The 18,838-nt window shown below is 46.3% G+C and overlaps 1 protein-coding gene across 1 annotated transcript in view; it reads right to left on the bottom strand.

The window, feature by feature from the left end:
• The window catches only part of LRRC46 (leucine rich repeat containing 46), a 186,441-nt gene that overhangs the window by 28,828 nt on the left and 138,775 nt on the right, over positions 1-18,838 (bottom strand). The gene's annotated exons all lie outside the window — the stretch shown is intronic.

The following is an 18,838-nucleotide window of genomic DNA, read 5'->3' on the forward strand; positions in this document are numbered from 1 at the left end:
GCGTGCAGGAGGAGAAACAAAGTAATCATCACCCGGTTCACCCAAATTATTAGTGTGGTATTGAAATTTGCACGTCAGGGCCCAGTGCGTGTAAAGAATTGGTAACCTCGGTGACCCGGGTGGACTGCGCGCTCTATCAGTAATTTTCTGGTAACCAGAGGATGGTTTGGACTAGTTAGATTAGGTAGACAGGATAGGTCATAAACAAACCGTGAAAATAAAATGTGCTGCTGATTTTCTACTGTATTGAGTCAAATATTTTGAAATGTTTTAAGGATTTATATGTAAATGTATATGATTTTTGCATTGCTGCTATAAATGTTATATTAACCGAAAATTGTTTGTGAATGTTCAGTGTAGTCCGAATCCCCGGGGAAGTATTTAGCTAACGGTGAGCAGAATCCGGTTAGCTGTTGAAGTCACTAGGTTTGAGTCATCAGTGCAGGGTTGAGGATAACTGGAAGCACTAATTAGGACCTTTGTTTTCTGGAGTGAATGATAGCTACGAGTCCTTTATAAAACTTTCATTGCGATATCACCTAGTAAGGGTCGCATACGGAAGGAGTAGTAGGGTCTCCGAGGCTTGTCTGGTAAGTAAGATAGTTCGCTGGTGAAATCCTGGCTCAGCACATATCCCCGACTAAGGTGGATGAGTCAGAAGAATAACGGGTTCTATGTTACTAGTGTGAAGGGACAGGCAAAGAAGTATATCCAGAGTGAATGAAAAGTAGACAGAAGTGGTTTACTTGTAGTGAGAAAAAGTTCTTTTATCTCTTTAGAACACTCAGACATAGTGGCAAACGTTGCGTGTTGTTGAATAAAATCTGTATTCGCACTTTAGGGAGAGTAAAAAGTTTCCGTTACCTTGTAAAGGAGGGAGTCAGTCGGAGAGCTGCTCTGACGTCACTCCGTGCCGCGCTGGTATTGGTCAAGACAGCGGGTGTGTAGTGGAGCTGAATTTGTAAAGGAGGGGTGAGTGCCGAAGCGTGAGACTCTGTCTTGCGAAAAGGCCGCGCACCCATTGGACAAGGGTGTTTGTAATCTCTGACCTGATTGGGTAGTGCGAAATATAAGTCGCGCTAGCATTGGAAGCACAAAGGTAAACAAAATTAATCAAGCCGAGTTAGAAGCGAGTCTGGAGAGTTGCATGTGGTATCCAGATTTCATACCGAATCCACAGTACCTAGGATTTCATAAGGATCAGCTTATACGACCGCACATGATGTATGGAGTAAAGAGGAAAATGTCACTTTCTGATAAAATAAAGAATTTTTTCAAGACTGATAAGCCCATTAGAACGAGGGAAGGCGTGCTCATTCCTCCGCCAAATACCCCTGCTTCTTTCATGTTGTTTGATAAAGGGTACCACACTTGTGTCTGGTTAGAAAATTGGGCAAAGTATACTGCCGATGACGGAGTCCTAGCATTCCCTGTTGAAGGTACATTTAATGGTCGGATCCTGTTTAACTTAAGGACCCGCATGAATGAATTACACCCTAGACCTAGGTTGACCCAGTACGAAGCTCTGGAGGAATGGGAGATTGAGGCTGCAGAGCGAGATAAACCCCGGATGGATAAGGGAGTGAGTAAATGGTATCCGAGGGTTCAAGCGCAGACCAAAGAGCAGAAAATGAAACAGTGGAGGCAATCTATGTTGACTGAAGGACTATTTCCTATGATGGGGGTATTAGAAGAGAAGAAAGGAAAATGTAAAGAAAAGACCCATCACCTAATGCCTGTAGGGGACTCAGAAGATGAGCACCTGGAAGATTTGTTAATGAAAAATCCACCTCCCTATGTTGCAGAGTCAGAGCCTGTGCATTCTCCAAATCCCTTTTCAAAATATCCCAGATGTAGGAGGGACAGTGATACAGATGGAACGGGTACAGACAGTAAAACCAGTGACGGGGATGGGTTTTGCAGACCTAAATCCACGGTCCCAAATTATCAGCCGTTCGGAGAAGGTCCACCCCGATTGGTCACTCCGACTGCTCCGAGTATTTATCCTCCCTTGGTACCTCAGGTATTGCATGACAATTCTGCCGAAAAGGCATTGCGGGAAAAAGAGAAAGAAGCCCTGGCTAGACAGCGAGAGGATTTAGTTCGAACCATTGCCCAGATACATCCACATCCTATTTCCCTGACTATTCCAGTAACTATTGGTCCAGCTATTCCACTGTATAGAAATGACCTGGCTAGTCCCCGTCCTCCTGTCATCACCCCAATGCTGCCTACTCCTAGCGTCCCTTCCCCGAGGAAGGAAGTATTCATAGATGAGGATCAAGAGAGTGAGTGTGAATCTGTGGTTCTGATGGATTTGCCCATTAGAGAGCCGAGGACTAGTACATCGGGGGCAAGAAGTCAGACTAGACCAAAAGAGGTGCTGATTGAAGGTGCATCTGGGGTTAGGAGTGCCACCGTAGTATCCCCAGAAGAATTAGACAGATGGACAAAAGAGCTGGAAAAGGAGACCACTCCCCAACCTAAAGCATTAGAGATATATAAATTAAGGATAGAAATAGAAGAAATGATGGCTGGGAATGTAGGAGTTGAGCGCCTAAGCTCGTACAGTGAAGACGAGTTACTGTTTATCAGCAAAAATCTTACCCGGAGTGCTAGGTTGCTCCATGAAAGGATAATGGATACAGCCACCGAAATGGGAATTGATGTTAGTCGCTCCAAAATTCTTCAGAAACCCTACAGAGTAGATTTTTCAGATAAGGATTTAGAAAGCTTGAATGTGATGGGAAAACAGATCCAGATAAAAGAATTGTTGAAGCTCTTGCAGAAATGGGGCGAGGTGGGAAAATGGAGGACCCGGTGGGCAAAGAAAAAGGAAGACAGCAGGGCTAAGTCTCAGGCTTCAGAATTCGTGTTAAAGGAAGTAACCCCAACAGAAAAATTGTGTCCCATGAGAGAGGTCCCGGGAGGAAAATATGTCCATGTCCCTTGGTCCAGACAGGATATTGTGTCATTTACAAATGACTTCCCGAAATTACGTGAGAAGCCAGTTGACTGGTACAGGCAGGTAGAACGCTTCATAAAAGTTCAGAAATGCCTCTTGAAAGACCTGGATGGGTTTTTCGACATTGTGGTCCCTGTAGATCTATGGACCGAATGTAAAATAGAAATTAATTGGCCCAACGATGAATATCCCAGAGATGAGAAAACCGGAGCTCCCTCCCCTGAAGTAATGAGGAAGTACGATCAGGTCATACAGTACCTAAAGAAAAAGGTGCCAGCAAAGGAGACGGATTGGACCAGAATAGATAGAACCACCCAAGAACGTGATGAAACGGTGCATTCATTTTATGAAAGGTTACTGCAGGTATTTAAAACTTACAGTGGTATCGATAACGTAGACATGAAAGACATGACCCATTTCAGTTACAGATTTGTGCTAGGATTAAGGCCTGAAATCTCACAATGGATTCGAGATAATAAAATCAGTTGGCAGGGAAAGCCCATAGATGATGTCCTGAAATATGCAAAATACTGCGAAGATGAAATCGAAAATAAAAAGAAAGCCCTTAAAGAAAAGGTAATGTGGGCACAGGTGAAATTAGCTGAACAGGAGGAGAAACAGTTAAGTAAATTGACTTCTAGTAATAATGCTCAGAATGCCACCGCTGGGGGGGGAGGCAAGCCCCGAGCTAAAATGAGTCGAGAAGAGGCCATGAAAAAGTTTCCGTGCCATGGGTGCGGCCAGATAGGGCATTGGCGAGACGAGTGTCCACACCTGCAGGCCGGTAATGCCCCTGTAAATGGTTTAAATCCACAGGTGCCGAAAGAGGGGACAAGAAAGAACCAGCAGCAGGTAAAATTACCTCCAGTACCTCGCGCTCCTAGACAGAATTTTAAGGGTCAGGGTCAGCAGAATGAGAGGGCGGAAGTATGGGAAGTCGAGAGTGAAAGAAACGCAGTCATTCCACAGTATTTGTTAAATGATACCTTCCTCTGTGAAGATCAAGATTGACGGGGCCTGAGAGGGGAGGATGAGGAGTGCGTGCTTGGCGCCTCCTTACCGGTAGACCAGACTGGACCATACATTGAAGGAAAGGTTGAGGGAAAAGACGTCACCTTTCTGTTGGACACTGGTGCTACCAGATCTACTGTGAGAACAGTGGATGTTCCTAACCTACCCCTCTCGGGAGAAGCGATCCAAGTAGTGGGCGTCTCCAATCAAATAATAAGTACTCCAGTAACTGAACCCATGGAAGTTTCTATAGGAAATTTCAAAGAAATGCACAGATTTGTGTTCTGTGATTCCAGTCCTGTGAACCTGCTGGGACGTGATTTGTTGTGCAAGATGCATTGTACCATCTATTGCACACCGAAAGGCGTCGAAATTCAGACACCCGATGAAGATGGTTTGTACAAGCTGATGTTAGTCAGACAAGATTCTGATATCAAACCTTTAACAGTTGAGGATCTACCAGAAGAGCTCCAGTTAAGAGTAGTTCCAGAAGTGTGGGATTTCACAGGAAAAGATGTAGGTTTAATGGCAAATGTGGACCCAGTTAAAATAGCAATAAAAACAAATGCTGTATACCCCAAAACCAGACAGTACAAAATGAGTGCAGAAGTAAAAGCTGGAGTAGCGACTGAAATTACCCGGCTGCTCGAAGCAGAAATAATAGAGGAAGTGATGAGCAGTCCCTGTAATTCGCCAATCATTGGGATCAAAAAGCCTAGTGGAAAGTACCGGGTGGTGCAAGATTTGCGCAAGGTAAACCAAATAGTTGTGCCTTGCTGTCCTGTTGTGCCCAACCCTGCAGTGATACTGTATCAGATTCCCTGGAATGCAGAATGGTTCACTGTCATCGACCTGTGCCATGCGTTCTTTTCCATCCCATTGCATCCAGAAAGCAAGTTCCTTTTCAGTTTTGAATTTGACAGCCATATCTATGTCTGGAATCGTGTCCCCCAGGGGTACACCGAAAGTCCATCGATTTTCAACCAGATACTAAAAAAGTGCCTCGAATCCCTAGTGCTGCCAAGAGAGTCTGTTTTGGTGCAGTACATAGATGACCTGTTGGTGGCATCTAAAACCCAGACTGACTGTGTCACTGACACAATTGCCTTGCTGAATCACCTAGGAAAGGGAGGACATAAAGTGTCGCCTGACAAGTTACAATTTTGTAAAAACTCAGTGAAGTATCTGGGGCACCAGATAGAAAAAGGAATCAGGAAAGTTACTACCGAAAGAATCAAAATAATTAAAGCAATGGAACTGCCCAGAACTCAGAAAGAAGTAAGGATGTTCTTGGGAGTTGTGGGTTATTGCAGACAATGGATTGTAGGATTTGCGGCTCTAGCCAGACCCCTAATAAAATTGACAAAGAAAGGAGTAGAAGACCCCGTCAGTTGGGACAGTGAAAGCATGAACGCTTGGGTAACTTTGAGAAACTGTCTATGTACCGCTCCTGCATTGGGCATGCCAGACTACACCAAGCCCTTTGAACTATTCTGTGACACAAGAGAGAATTGTGCTCTTTCAGTCCTGACCCAGGAGCACGGACTAGTTAGAAGACCAGTGGCCTATTTTTCGGCCACCCTAGATCCGGTGGCTGCTGGATTACCTGGATGCTTGAAGGCAGTTGCTGCTACTTGCGTCAGTCTGGAACAGAGTGAGAACATTGTCATGGGACATCACGTCACTGTATATGTCCCTCATTCTGTTGTAATCCTACTGACCAGAACTAAGACCCAGTACCTCACACCTAGTCGGCTGACTAAGTATGAGAGAATTCTGATTGGCGCCGAAAATGTAACTATTTCTCGGTGCAATGTCCTGAACCCTGCAACACTGTTACCGGTCCCTCTGGATGTAGAAATCGAAGAGGGAGGGGAACATAATTGCATCGATTTAACTGAGTACAGTACAAAGCCCCGTCCGGATATCCGTGAAATAGCGTTACTTGATGGGGATAAGACAATGTTCGTGGATGGCTCGTGTTTGAGACATGAGAGTGGGAGTCTGAGTGCTGCCTATGCTGTGGTTAGGTTGACAGAAACCATAGAAGCATCTTACCTGAGCGAGGTGAAATCTGCACAAGTGGCAGAGCTCATCGCGTTAACCAGAGCATGTAAGAGGGGTAAGAACAAAAGAATAACTGTTTACACAGACAGCCAGTACTGTTTCGGGTTACAGTTTGCCGGAGCACTCTCATGTGAGTATACAGATTGTTCGGTAACAATTTACATAAATTTCAACACCAATTATGACAGAAGTACAAGAAATCCAAAAGATGAGGGAATCTTGGAGTCTTTAATGGAGATTACAGCCAGCCGACACGTGTTTCATCGCCTTCGTCCAAACAGGAACTGAACTCGGAGGAGGCACACCCACCGTACGCGCTGCAAGAGCCAACACACGGCTCCGTGCAGTACATAATCCGAAAACGATATTGATACCGCCATAATCCTAAGTAAGAGAGGTAAAACCTGGACATTATTTACTGAAATTGTTACCGCCATAATTCGAAGAAAGAGAGTACTTGTCTGATGAAGCAAACACATACGTAAACAACTATATGGGGTCGCCTCCGAGTACATTATAATACGCCCTGATTTATTATTCATAAACAAGATTTTAGACTGTTGCTGGACGCACTCGAACCAGCTTTCATAGGTCACGGGCCCGGCTGGGTCGGAATTATCACCAGCTAAGCGACCTTTTGTGACGTCGATACGGCCTTCTAGCCCTGATGAATCGCGAAGGCGATGAAACACGTGTCGGCTGGCTGTAATCTCCATTAAAGACTCCAAGATTCACTCATCTTTTGGATTTCTTGTACTTCTGTCATAATTGGTGTTGAAATGTATGTAAATTGTTACCGAACAATCTGTATACTCACATGAGAGTGCTCCGGCAAACTGTAACGTATTTAGCAGTAGTTGTTTCTACTCTAGGGAGTGGTTTAGGTTGGTCCACTCGCCGAATAGCACCTAAGATATCTACAATAAACATAATCGTATGCGTACAAACAGGCAGTGCACCCATCCAGAACTGAGTTAAAAACCTTTTCTTTCCAGTACTGTTTCGGGGTTGTTCATGACTTCGGCCAATTGTGGCTGCAAAGAGAATTCATGACGTCCTCAGGCACCCCTATCAGAAATGGAAGGGTGGTGCATAACTTACTGGAAGCTATCCAATTGCCCAAAGAATTGGCCGTGGTCAAGTGTGCGGCTCACAAATCTGGAAATGATGATGTGACTGCCGGTAATAGGTACGCTGACCAAATTGCACAGTTTTGTGCCCGATACCATATGTCACTCCAAATTGCGTTGTGGGGTGGAACCAGCTGCCAACTTATGTTGTTTGAGAATGTGTCAACGTGGGAGGAATTAAAGGATTTGCAACAGGCAACAGACAGGCAAGAGAAAGGAAAGTGGGCAGCAGAAGGATGCAAATTGAGAGATGATGGTGTGGTGGTAAACCCGACTGGGGTGCCTGTGCTGCCTGATAGCTTGGTCGACCCCATGATCAGAATGATACATGAACCAACACATATGGGAAGAGACGCAATGTGTCGGGTGTTTGACAAGGTGTTCTGTAATTCAAGGTTCAGGAACCAGGCGGAAAAGCTTTGCCAGAGGTGCCTAGTGTGTCAGCAATTTAATGCATGAAAGAAGACTGTAGTGGAACAGAGTAATGTCGGAAAGGCAATAGGTCCCTTTGTCAGAATGCAGGCAGACTTCATAACAATGCCTAGGTGTCAAGGGTATAGATATATCTTAGTCATAGTTTGCCTATTCTCCAGGTGGGTGGAAGCATATCCAGCAAAGAAAAATGATGCTCTCACCACAGCCAAGTTATTGCTCAGGGAGTTGATACCTAGGTACGGGATCCCAGAGACAATCGAAACGGACCAAGGTGGGCATTTTGCCAACGATGTCCTATTGGAACTCTGTAAAGCATTCAAAATGAAGCAAAGACTGCATTGTGCCTACCATCCAGAGGCTTCTGGGGTAGTGGAACAAATAAATGGCACCCTGAAATCCAGATTGGCAAAAATGTGTGATTCCACAAAGATGAACTGGATAGAAGCTTTACCCCTTGTGCTGATGAGTTTGAGAAGTATCCCGAACAGAAAAACTGGCCTGAGTCCCCATGAAGTGTTAATGGGAAGAGTGATGCGACAGGCATGGGTGCCCGGACACAAACTGCTAAGCATTTCTGATGATATGGTATTAGAATACTGCAAGCAGCTGGGTGACCAAGTGCGTTCTCTCTCTCAGCAGATTGGAGAGACAGAAGACGAGTGGCCAAAGACTCCAGCACATAAACTGCAACCAGGATATTGGGTGGCGTTAAAGAAACACACCCGGAGCAGTTGCCTGAAACCCAGGTGGGGAAAGCCACGACAAGTGATCCTCGTCACTACAACTGCTGTAAAGTGTGCTGGTGTACCGAAGTGGATCCACGCCAGCCACACGAAGCGGGTATCTGGAGAAAACGCGACTGGAGCTGAAGGCAGCGCAGCTGAAGAAGCTTCCGAGGAGGAGAGTCCGGAGCTAGCTGACATCGAACTGCCGAGCACAAGTCGAGACGTTGAATGGTTCCCCGCCGACGACCCGGTTCATGATCCAATACGAACCAGGAAATACTCATACTTAGACAGTGAGTGGGATAGTCCAGGTGAGCTAGAAATAGAAGAAGAAGGTCAGGTCAACGAAAATCATAACACACCTGATCAGGAAATAGGCCAAGTACGGTCAGATCAAGACATCGAAACCTCTCCTGAAACTCCAGAAATTGGAGAGGGACAGTTAAAAATTAGAGCTGACGTTCATGCAGAAGAAAACGAAGAGATCGAAGAGCATGAACAGGAACAGATAGAATTAGATCAAAGTGCTCAGACAACGGAAACAACAGTAACCAGAAATAAAAAGTAAGTACGATTTGAATCTGAGCAGGGTCAGATTAGGGACCAGGCAGAAGAAATAGATGAAAGACCTGGAACTAGTCAGACAGGCAGGGAAACAGAGGTGCCACATCAAAAAGTAAAAAGAGTGCACGAAGAAGGCCAAGTTTCCTCAACTACTGGGAGGCACGGAGGCAGAAGTGCACCCCGATACGTCAAGAGACTGAGGCTCAGACTAAAGACAGTCGAAGAAAAACTAAAAGACCGAAAAAGGGCTGAAAGTGAAAGAAAGGCAGCCCAAGGCATATCGCTAAGAAAGAGCGACAGACTAAAGAAACAGAACCGACTGTATCGGAGCCCTGAGTGGACTTACTTTGTGTTGGAGGAAATAGACGAACCACACCACAGTGGCAACAGTGACGAAGAGTCCATCGCTGATCGGAGTTCTGACGAAGACCCTCCTTGAGAGAGCCCCGAAGTGAGCCTTTGGTGCAAAGAAACGAAGAGGGGTAGCAAAAGCCACCTGTAAGCTAAAAATGTCTGATCCGAATGTCTCTGGGAGATCCCGGTGTGGGTGTCTTAAAACCTGTTGTAAAATATGCTTGTGTAGTATAGCAATGCTAATAGTCATGTGGATAGGACTAACAGTTTTTATACCTTTTATGATAAGTAAAGATCCTAACTTGTCCCCTACTGAACCAGAAGCAGTAGACATAGGGGTTGTACAGACTGCAGAAACACCACGAAGCCTAGAAAGACGCGACAAACAAGTAGGACTGACACACACACGACCTAATTTAGAAGCATCAGATGAGGATGGACTACACTTTCACAAAATGAGAAACAAGACGCATTTAAATGTTTTTGCTAACTTGTTAGTGCATTACGTAGAAGCTATGGAAATAGAGGACTGTTATGTCTGCATGAAGCTGCCAACCTCAGTGGCTGAAGGCGTGACATACCACCATCTACCTTTAACCTATGGAATCTCCTGTAGTATATTAGCTAGCTTGTTTTATAGAAGCACTTTACAGTACTATTATTCAAATGCTGACGTAGTATTTTCTGAACTTCCTATTAGAGGACACTTGAACCTTGTACATACTAAAAGTGACGTGACCCGTTATATGGGAGAATATTTTCTGACTATAGGCAACATAGATTTAGATGAAGCAAGACAAGCTAATCTGACCTGTTCTCTGCAAGAGCAGGAAAAGATGTTTATAAAGATGGCAGACAGAAGGAGAGAAAAGTTTCAGAAGAAGGCAAATGACGAAAAGGATAGAGTCCCTAGGTGGGCTGAGCACATGGATAACACCTCGCAAGGCGAAGCTAGTCCTGCCTTGTTGCTGGATTTTGAACGAAAGGGGAAACTCTGTATCCATAGGGAAAAGACAGAGTACTATAACAATGTATTCATCGGTTCCAGCGAGTGTGAACATAATTACAAGGTAATTGGAGGTTGGGGTTTCAAAAATGGGTCAGAACCTGTGTTCCCCGGAATATACTATATATGTGGGAACAAGGCTTATTTCAAATTGCCGGATCACTGGTATGGAAGCTGCTACTTTGGCATTGTTTTCCCGAAAATATACCATGTGAATAATGCAGCTGGAAGCGATGAAGAAACTAATGGCTTAGTGCGTAGTAGACGTGAAAGTGTAGGTGAAATTATAGGTGATATTTTTAGTGCACTGATACCTGGAATGGGGGTAGTTCTGAACACTCATAGAATCTGCAAATTGTCTACAGTAGTGGACCGGTTATCAACGGACACTGCTGCTGGATTTCTGATGGTCAATACTGAAATGGTTGCGATCAGATCAATGGTTTTACAAAACCGTCTTGCCCTTGACACCCTATTAGCAAAAGAGGGCGGAGTCTGTAGAATGCTGAAAGCGCAACATTGTTGCACTTACATTCCTGATAAAAGTATCGAACTAAAACAATATGTGAAAAACATAACTAATTTGGAAAAAGAACTCAAACCATTGGAGGTTGACAGTGCCTGGACGAGACTGACTGGAGGTCTCTCCTCTATAGGTAGTTGGTTTACTAACCTAGGTAGAAATCTTTTGTGGAAAATACTGATGCCAATAGTTGTAATAGGTGTAGTTGTATTGATCATTTTTATCTGCTGCAAATGCCAGAAGTGCAAAAAGAAATATACTGTGAATAAGAGGGGGGTGAAAAGAAATATTGATGAACTAGAATTAGAAGAGTTAAAGAGTGAAATTTACAAAAAGGTGAAAAATCACCACTCTCATAGAGAAGCTGAAAGAAAACTCAACAATAAATTTGTTGAAACTCAAATGAGTGATGTGGATGAATGAAAAGTTGGCATCTGTTTCCTTTTATGTGGTGATGATAGTAAACATCATCAAAGAGGGGATTGATGGAGCAGGGATTCGCATGTAAAGCGCCCTGCTCGTATACAAAACCCTTGCCTAAACTGTATAATCATATTAACACCATTGTTCGTCATTTATTAAGTATTTCCCCAACACGCGGGTGTCCCCAGGATGCTTGCTTGTATGTCTTTTCTCATATTAACGAAGCTTGCACTAAACCCGGCTGTTTCGCTGAAATTCAGTCTGCGCATGCGTCGGTCATACCCATGTGATGTGACGCACTCGCATTCTGGAGGGAATTTGTGCTCATGCGCACTGTCGCAAATATGGCTGCTTGTCTCTCACCACGCTTTCTGCTTGCTACTGCTGCTTTAGCCTATCTGTCTTTTCGCACTAAAACAATAATGCTATAGTCATTATAAAGTAAGGGTTGGTTAGAATGTTATCATGGTATACAGTGTGATCATTTTATATGTGATTTTAATTTGTTCTCGCTTACTTTTCATGTACCGCGTCTCTGGGGCTGGGAAATCGGGAGCGGAGCCATACTTGAGGCTCTGTTGGGCACTGTCACATGACGGGAGAGAAAACCCCACTGCGCAGAAGCTGAAACCAGCCAGCTGGCTCCTGAAGCCCAATGCGCCTGAGAAACCAGCACAAGATGATGAAACTCACCTTGAGAATTAAAGACTTTGTTGCGATGTCTTGTGCGCTCATATTTTTCTATTGTATTCTATGGATGGGAACGTGAACCTAATGGGCGGAAAAGAAAATTTAAATTTCATGATGGGAACGTTGAATTTTAGGAGGTGGTACTGACCGCACCACCTCTCCTGACCAATCATAATGTGGGAAACTGTCACTTGCAACATTAGAGGGTGGTCTAAGGGTCCCCAGAATAGTATAATTGCCCTAGTTTAGCTTAGGAAAATTGTCCGACTTGTCCGAGTAGCAGACCTGTCACTGACCCTACGAACTCTATAGGTGCTCAATCTGAAGTGCTGCGGAGCACTCTGTCCATACTTTCCACAAACTCCTAAGGGGTGGAAATAATCCTAAGTGCTGGCGAAGCACTTTGCTGGGAAAATTTGAAAACCCAATCGGGGTTACTGGCGGATTACTTGCAGAGAGGGGTAACGCTGGCGTTGCTTCCGAAGCTGTGGGTGTTGGTCGTACCTTGGTGAGCCCAGTCCTGATCCCAAATCCTGAGGGGTATCCTGTCCTTACTGTCCGTGAGCTGTACCTGCTCGCATTCTGGCATTCCTTCCTGAGGGTCCTTGTCCCCGTCCTTTCAACTGACCCGTGGCCAGGGTTAGTCTTCATTCTGAACTAGGTAATTATCAGTCCGTGGGTTTGCGTCTCTCTCTCTCTCTCTTTCTCTCTCTCCCCATAATTTCTTAATAAAGCACTCTTGTCTGTGATATTGCCCTATCACCGTGAAAAGCAAGGTATATGCAAATTGTTTGTTAGAATTGTTCCACTTCTCTCCCTACCCTTAGAAGATTGCCAAACTGTTATATTTTATTAGTATGCTCCAATTTTTCCCCTTCCTTTAGTTGATTGCAGTGATCTTAGCAAGAATAGTCTAGTACACTTAGGTTAAGTACATGTTCTAGGTCCCATCCACGTCCTATGTTCTAGTATAAAGTTGCAGTGACTAGTTCTGTTCTAAAAATTCCTACCTTTTAGTCTTCCCATATACTCAAATGGTCTTAGCATTAATCTATAGCTATTTTATGGTGTTGATTTTGATGTTAGACGCATTATTCTGCCTATCACTTATTGCCTTGTCATATTCTCTTTGAACTTTTTATAAAGCTTTAAACATCCTCAGGTGTCTGTGGTCATTTAACAGAAATTGTGGATAAGTATTGTACTGATTATAAAGAGTATTTGATCTCAGGCCTGTCTGCTATTTCCCTGTTAGCTCCAGATCTGTCATAAGAATTGTGCCTGTGGTAAGTCAGGTGCATGGTAAGCAGAGGTGAAACCAAACCTTAATTGCTCATAGCAGCGTGCAGGAGGAGAAACAAAGTAATCATCACCCGGTTCACCCAAATTATTAGTGTGGTATTGAAATTTGCACGTCAGGGCCCAGTGCGTGTAAAGAATTGGTAACCTCGGTGACCCGGGTGGACTGCGCGCTCTATCAGACACAGCGCATACCATGGATTATGTTACGCCAAAATTATAAATTCCATGTGAGATGCATGACACACAAGGTTACATGTGTATAAATTGGGGACACACCAATCCATTTACCTAAAACATGTCCCACAGACATAACAGAATATCAATGTAAATAGCACAGTTCCTGAACTGGACATCCCACATGTGCACAACTCATCCAGTAACATCCAGAAAAGTGTGTGAGTTGACCATGAATGCCTCACACACATCTGCTATACCTGTCACACCTCAATGCATCATGTGAAGCTGGCGCACATCAAGAGCACAATGATCACAGTAGATGTCAAACTTGTGTGCATGGCCGGATATGGTGGCACAAGTATGGAACAACACCATTTAGTGAGACAAGCCTTGCCAAGGTCAGCACAGACCAACAGCACAGTGCTTGGTTACACATAATTAACACCAGCTTCACATTGTCAGCCATCATCAACCATCAAATGCATCAGTGACAATGCAGGAACACAGAGCAATGTGCGTCACACATAGCATGCAGCCACCTGTGCCTGATACCAAGAGATGCAATTGTGTGTACAATGATGTGCCATTAAACCTGTTGCTGCTGTGTACTGATCCAGAGTTCACGTTTCAAATTCCCATTGCATGTGACCAAATTTGCGCAAACTACCGCCTGTCCGCGGCGGTGTGACACCAGCACCACCCCGTCCACAAGTGCTGTAGCTATTGGCATGGGTTGCTGGCGGTGGGCATGCTGCGCCACACATATGGCGGTATCAACCGCCATATCTGTGGCGCAGCATGCCCACCACCAGCAACTCATGCCTCCATACCAATGTCTACCGCACTTGTGGACGGGGGTGGTGCTGGCGTCACACTGCCGTGGACAGGTGGTATCAACTGACATATGTGTGGCGCAGCATGCCCACCGCCAGCAACCCATGCCTCCATGCCAATGTCTACCGCACTTGTGTACAGGGGTGGTGTTGGCGTCACACCGCCACCGTCAGGCGGTATCAACTGCCATATGTGTGGCGCAGCATGCTCACCACCAGCACCCCTGCCAATAGCTACCGCACTTGTGGACGGGGTGGTGCTGATGTCTAGCTACCGCCTGTCCACGGCGGTGTGACGCCATCACCCCCCCCCGCCGTCCACAAGTGCGGTAGACATTGGCATGGAGGCATGGGTTGCTGGCGGTGGACATGATGCGCCACACATATGGCGGTTGATACCGCCTGTCCGCGGCTGTGCATCACCACCATGGGGCATAGCCTACAGCCATTGGGAGCGAGGTTTGCGGTGGCATGATGCAGGTTTGAAAATCGCGGAAGGCGTGCTCCGCCACCGCGGAGCCGGTCATTGGATGAGTTTGAAAGATGCACCATTGCAGTAGCTCACCCTGGGCCCCTGCGGTGCATCACTGCCATGGGGCATAGCCTACAGTCAATGGGAGCGACGATTGCGGTGGCCTGATGCAGGTTTGAAAATCGCGGAAGGCGTGCTCTGCCACCGCGGAGCCGGTCATTGGATGCTTTTGAATGAGGCAGACATGGACAACCAATAATTGCAGCTTGGCATCTCACTCGAGCCCATGGGGCTATAACTCTGTGAGAGTGAGCCCAACATTTCCACTGCTCACAGAACCTGCTGCCTGGGACCCTCTCCTGCTGCTGCCTGAAGTGCCTGCTGCCTGGGACCCTCTCCTGCTGCTGCCTGGGACCCTCTCCTGCTGCTGCCTGGGACCCTCTCTAGCTGCTGCCTGGGACCCTCTCCTGCTGCTGCCTAGGACCCTCTCCTGCTGCTGCCTGGGACCCTCTCCTGCTGCTGCCTGAAGCGCCTGCTGCCTGGGACCCTCTTCTGCTGCTGCCTGGGACCCTCTCCTGCTGCTGCCTGAAGTGCCTGCTGCCTGGGACCCTCTCCTGCTGCTGCCTGGGACCCTCTCCTGCTGCTGCCTGGGACCCTCTCCTGCTGCTGCCTGGGACCCTCAGCAGTGAAGTGCCTGCTGCCTGGGACCCTCTTCTGCTGCTGCCTGGGACCCTCTCCTGCTGCTGCCTGAAGTGCCTGCTGCCTGGGACCCTCTCCTGCTGCTGCCTGGGACCCTCTCCTGCTGCTGCCTGGGACCCTCTCCTGCTGCCTGGGACCCCCTCCTGCTGCTGACTGAAGTGCCTGCTGCCTGGGACCCTCTCCTGCTGCTGCCTGGGACCCTCTCCTGCTGCTGCCTGAAGTGCCTGCCGGCTGAGACTCATCAACACTCACTTCAACCACAGGTGTCACATGTCCACAGAGATGGCAAGAACAGAGACTAATCGAACATTTTGGGAAGTGAGATCACATATGGCGGTTGATACCGCCTGTCCGCGGCTGTGCATCACCGCCATGGGGCATAGCCTACAGCCATTGGAGCGAGGTTTGCGGTGGCATGATGCAGGTTTGAAAATCGCGGAAGGCGTGCTCCGCCACCGCGGAGCCGGTCATTGGATGAGTTTGAAAGATGCACCATTGCAGTAGCTCACCCTGGGCCCCTGCGGTGCATCACTGCCATGGGGCATAGCCTACAGTCAATGGGAGCGACGATTGCGGTGGCCTGATGCAGGTTTGAAAATCGCGGAAGGCGTGCTCTGCCACCGCGGAGCCGGTCATTGGATGCTTTTGAATGAGGCAGACATGGACAACCAATAATTGCAGCTTGGCATCTCACTCGAGCCCATGGGGCTATAACTCTGTGAGAGTGAGCCCAACATTTCCACTGCTCACAGAGCCTGCTGCCTGGGACCCTCTCCTGCTGCTGCCTGAAGTGCCTGCTGCCTGGGACCCTCTCCTGCTGCTGCCTGGGACCCTCTCCTGCTGCTGCCTGGGACCCTCTCTAGCTGCTGCCTGGGACCCTCTCCTGCTGCTGCCTAGGACCCTCTCCTGCTGCTGCCTGGGACCCTCTCCTGCTGCTGCCTGAAGCGCCTGCTGCCTGGGACCCTCTTCTGCTGCTGCCTGGGACCCTCTCCTGCTGCTGCCTGAAGTGCCTGCTGCCTGGGACCCTCTCCTGCTGCTGCCTGGGACCCTCTCCTGCTGCTGCCTGGGACCCTCTCCTGCTGCTGCCTGGGACCCTCTCCTGCTGCTGCCTGGGACCCTCAGCAGTGAAGTGCCTGCTGCCTGGGACCCTCTTCTGCTGCTGCCTGGGACCCTCTCCTGCTGCTGCCTGAAGTGCCTGCTGCCTGGGACCCTCTCCTGCTGCTGCCTGGGACCCTCTCCTGCTGCTGCCTGGGACCCTCTCCTGCTGCCTGGGACCCCCTCCTGCTGCTGACTGAAGTGCCTGCTGCCTGGGACCCTCTCCTGCTGCTGCCTGGGACCCTCTCCTGCTGCTGCCTGAAGTGCCTGCCGGCTGGGACTCATCAACACTCACTTCAACCACAGGTGTCACATGTCCACAGAGATGGCAAGAACAGAGACTAATCGAACATTTTGGGAAGTGAGATCTGAACTTACTGAAGACAATGGAGGTGAAAAAATTACCCCCCATTTTGTCTACGCAAAACTGTTATTGCTTTGGCTCATGAATGTAATTTTGGTATACCAAGAACGAAAGCAGTTGTAAAAAACATTTTTGGTGGCCTAGTAGTAACCATGAAATTGAGAAATTTGTGAGGGAATATTCCAATTGCATGAAGGCTGATAAATCTTTAGTTATTGTTAGACCTCCAATGTGTATTACAGACAGTCCTCAGAACCCATGGGAATCTGTAGCCGTGGATGTATTGGGACCTATCGGTACGCCACAAATGTATGTTTTGGTTCTCATTGATCTGTTAACTAGGTGGCCTGTAACCAAGGTTGCTGACCATGCGGATACTTACTATGTTTTAGAATTCTTAGATCAAGTCTGTGTCTGAGGGAATTCCCACCACCATTTTAAGTGACAATGGAGTCCAGTTTGTTCCTCTAAAAGCAAAGTCATATTTTGAAAGAGCAGGAATTAAGCACAAAACTACTTCACTTTATATTCCAAGCAGTAATGGCATGGTTGAGAGATTCAACCATGTCATAAAAGGAGCAATTCAATTGGCCATTGCTTGAAATGAAGATTGGGTGACTCAACTTGGAAAAACTGTCTGGTCCTATAGATTTACAACTAATGAATCTACTGGTGTTTCTCTATTCGTTATGAAGAGAGGGCAGAATCTCAGATCAAAATTTAATCCAGGATGGCTGTTTAATTCGAGCATAAAGAGTTGCTCTATTGAAGATTTAGAGAAAACGTAAAAAACTGCAAGAAAAAATGTAAACTGTACCACGACTCCAAAAACCACACTAAGAAGGTGGAGATTAAGGTAGGAGATTGGAACTGAGTGTAAAAACCTGGCTGTGTTATATAAGGGCAGAGTAAATGTTATGATCCTGGAGAAGTCAATGACATTTTGGAAAATTCTGAGAGACTTAGTGGAAATGTATGAAATCTTAAAAGAATAGCTTTTGGTCACTCAGATGCTTGGATGGAGATAGATGCTAAACATTCCAGGAATGCCAGTGATCCTTTGATTGATGTCCAGAAAAATGTAAATGACACTGTTCATTGTCATAATAGTACTTTTGTTTCTGCTGGTTCTGATGGAGTTCGGTTTGAAACAAACAATGTGATCACTAATGAAGGGATGGTGTCTTCACATGAGGCATCTGACAATGCTTCAGGTGAAGATATTGTTGCACAGGGTCATCTGGAGGAAAATGTGGGTATTAATAACATTGATAAAGATGTACGTAATAAGAAATTTAGAAAAACAGCTAAGTGGTTAGAGGACTTGTACATGAAAGCTTATGAAACACATACTAATTATTGTGTACATTTTGCATTCTGATGATACTGTTCAGTGTTTTGTTTTTTTAATTTTATTTTGTATTTATTTTTTGATTTATCCAAAGGGGGATGTATTGTAATGGGATTTCACAGTAGTAGAATGTAGTGGATGTAATTATTAGAATATGGGGGAAACGGTCCAGGTTGCTGGGGAGTAGACAGTTGGTGGAAGGAAGCAGGGACAAGAGGATATGTGCTGCATTTATACCGAATACTTGATGTTATGAAATAAACAACATCTTAAGCCTTCACACATGATTCCTACTTGTAACACCAACCCATTGTCTCCTGGTAGATGCTATAGTGGGCGACATAGTAAGAAATTTGTGCATGACACACCAATAGACCAGGGCAGGGTCGGCAAACATTGTGCAGGTCATACTTTGGATCTTCTCTTTTCGAACTCAACTGGAATAAAGGTGCAGCCCCCAACTCCACTATTATTGACAATTACTTATTAAAATTCACCATTCCCACAACTGCAGATAAAACTGACCGGGAAAGCGAACATATACTGCATAGGCCATGGCGCAAAGTTACCTTGCCCCTTTTCCTGAAACATTTTTGCCATGACCAGTTAGGCCCAGAAGCTAGCATAAACCAAGTGGCAAAACATCTTGATA

This window comes from Lissotriton vulgaris, chromosome 5 (assembly GCF_964263255.1).
Source record: "Lissotriton vulgaris chromosome 5, aLisVul1.2, whole genome shotgun sequence".
Lineage (NCBI taxonomy): Eukaryota > Metazoa > Chordata > Amphibia > Caudata > Salamandridae > Lissotriton > Lissotriton vulgaris.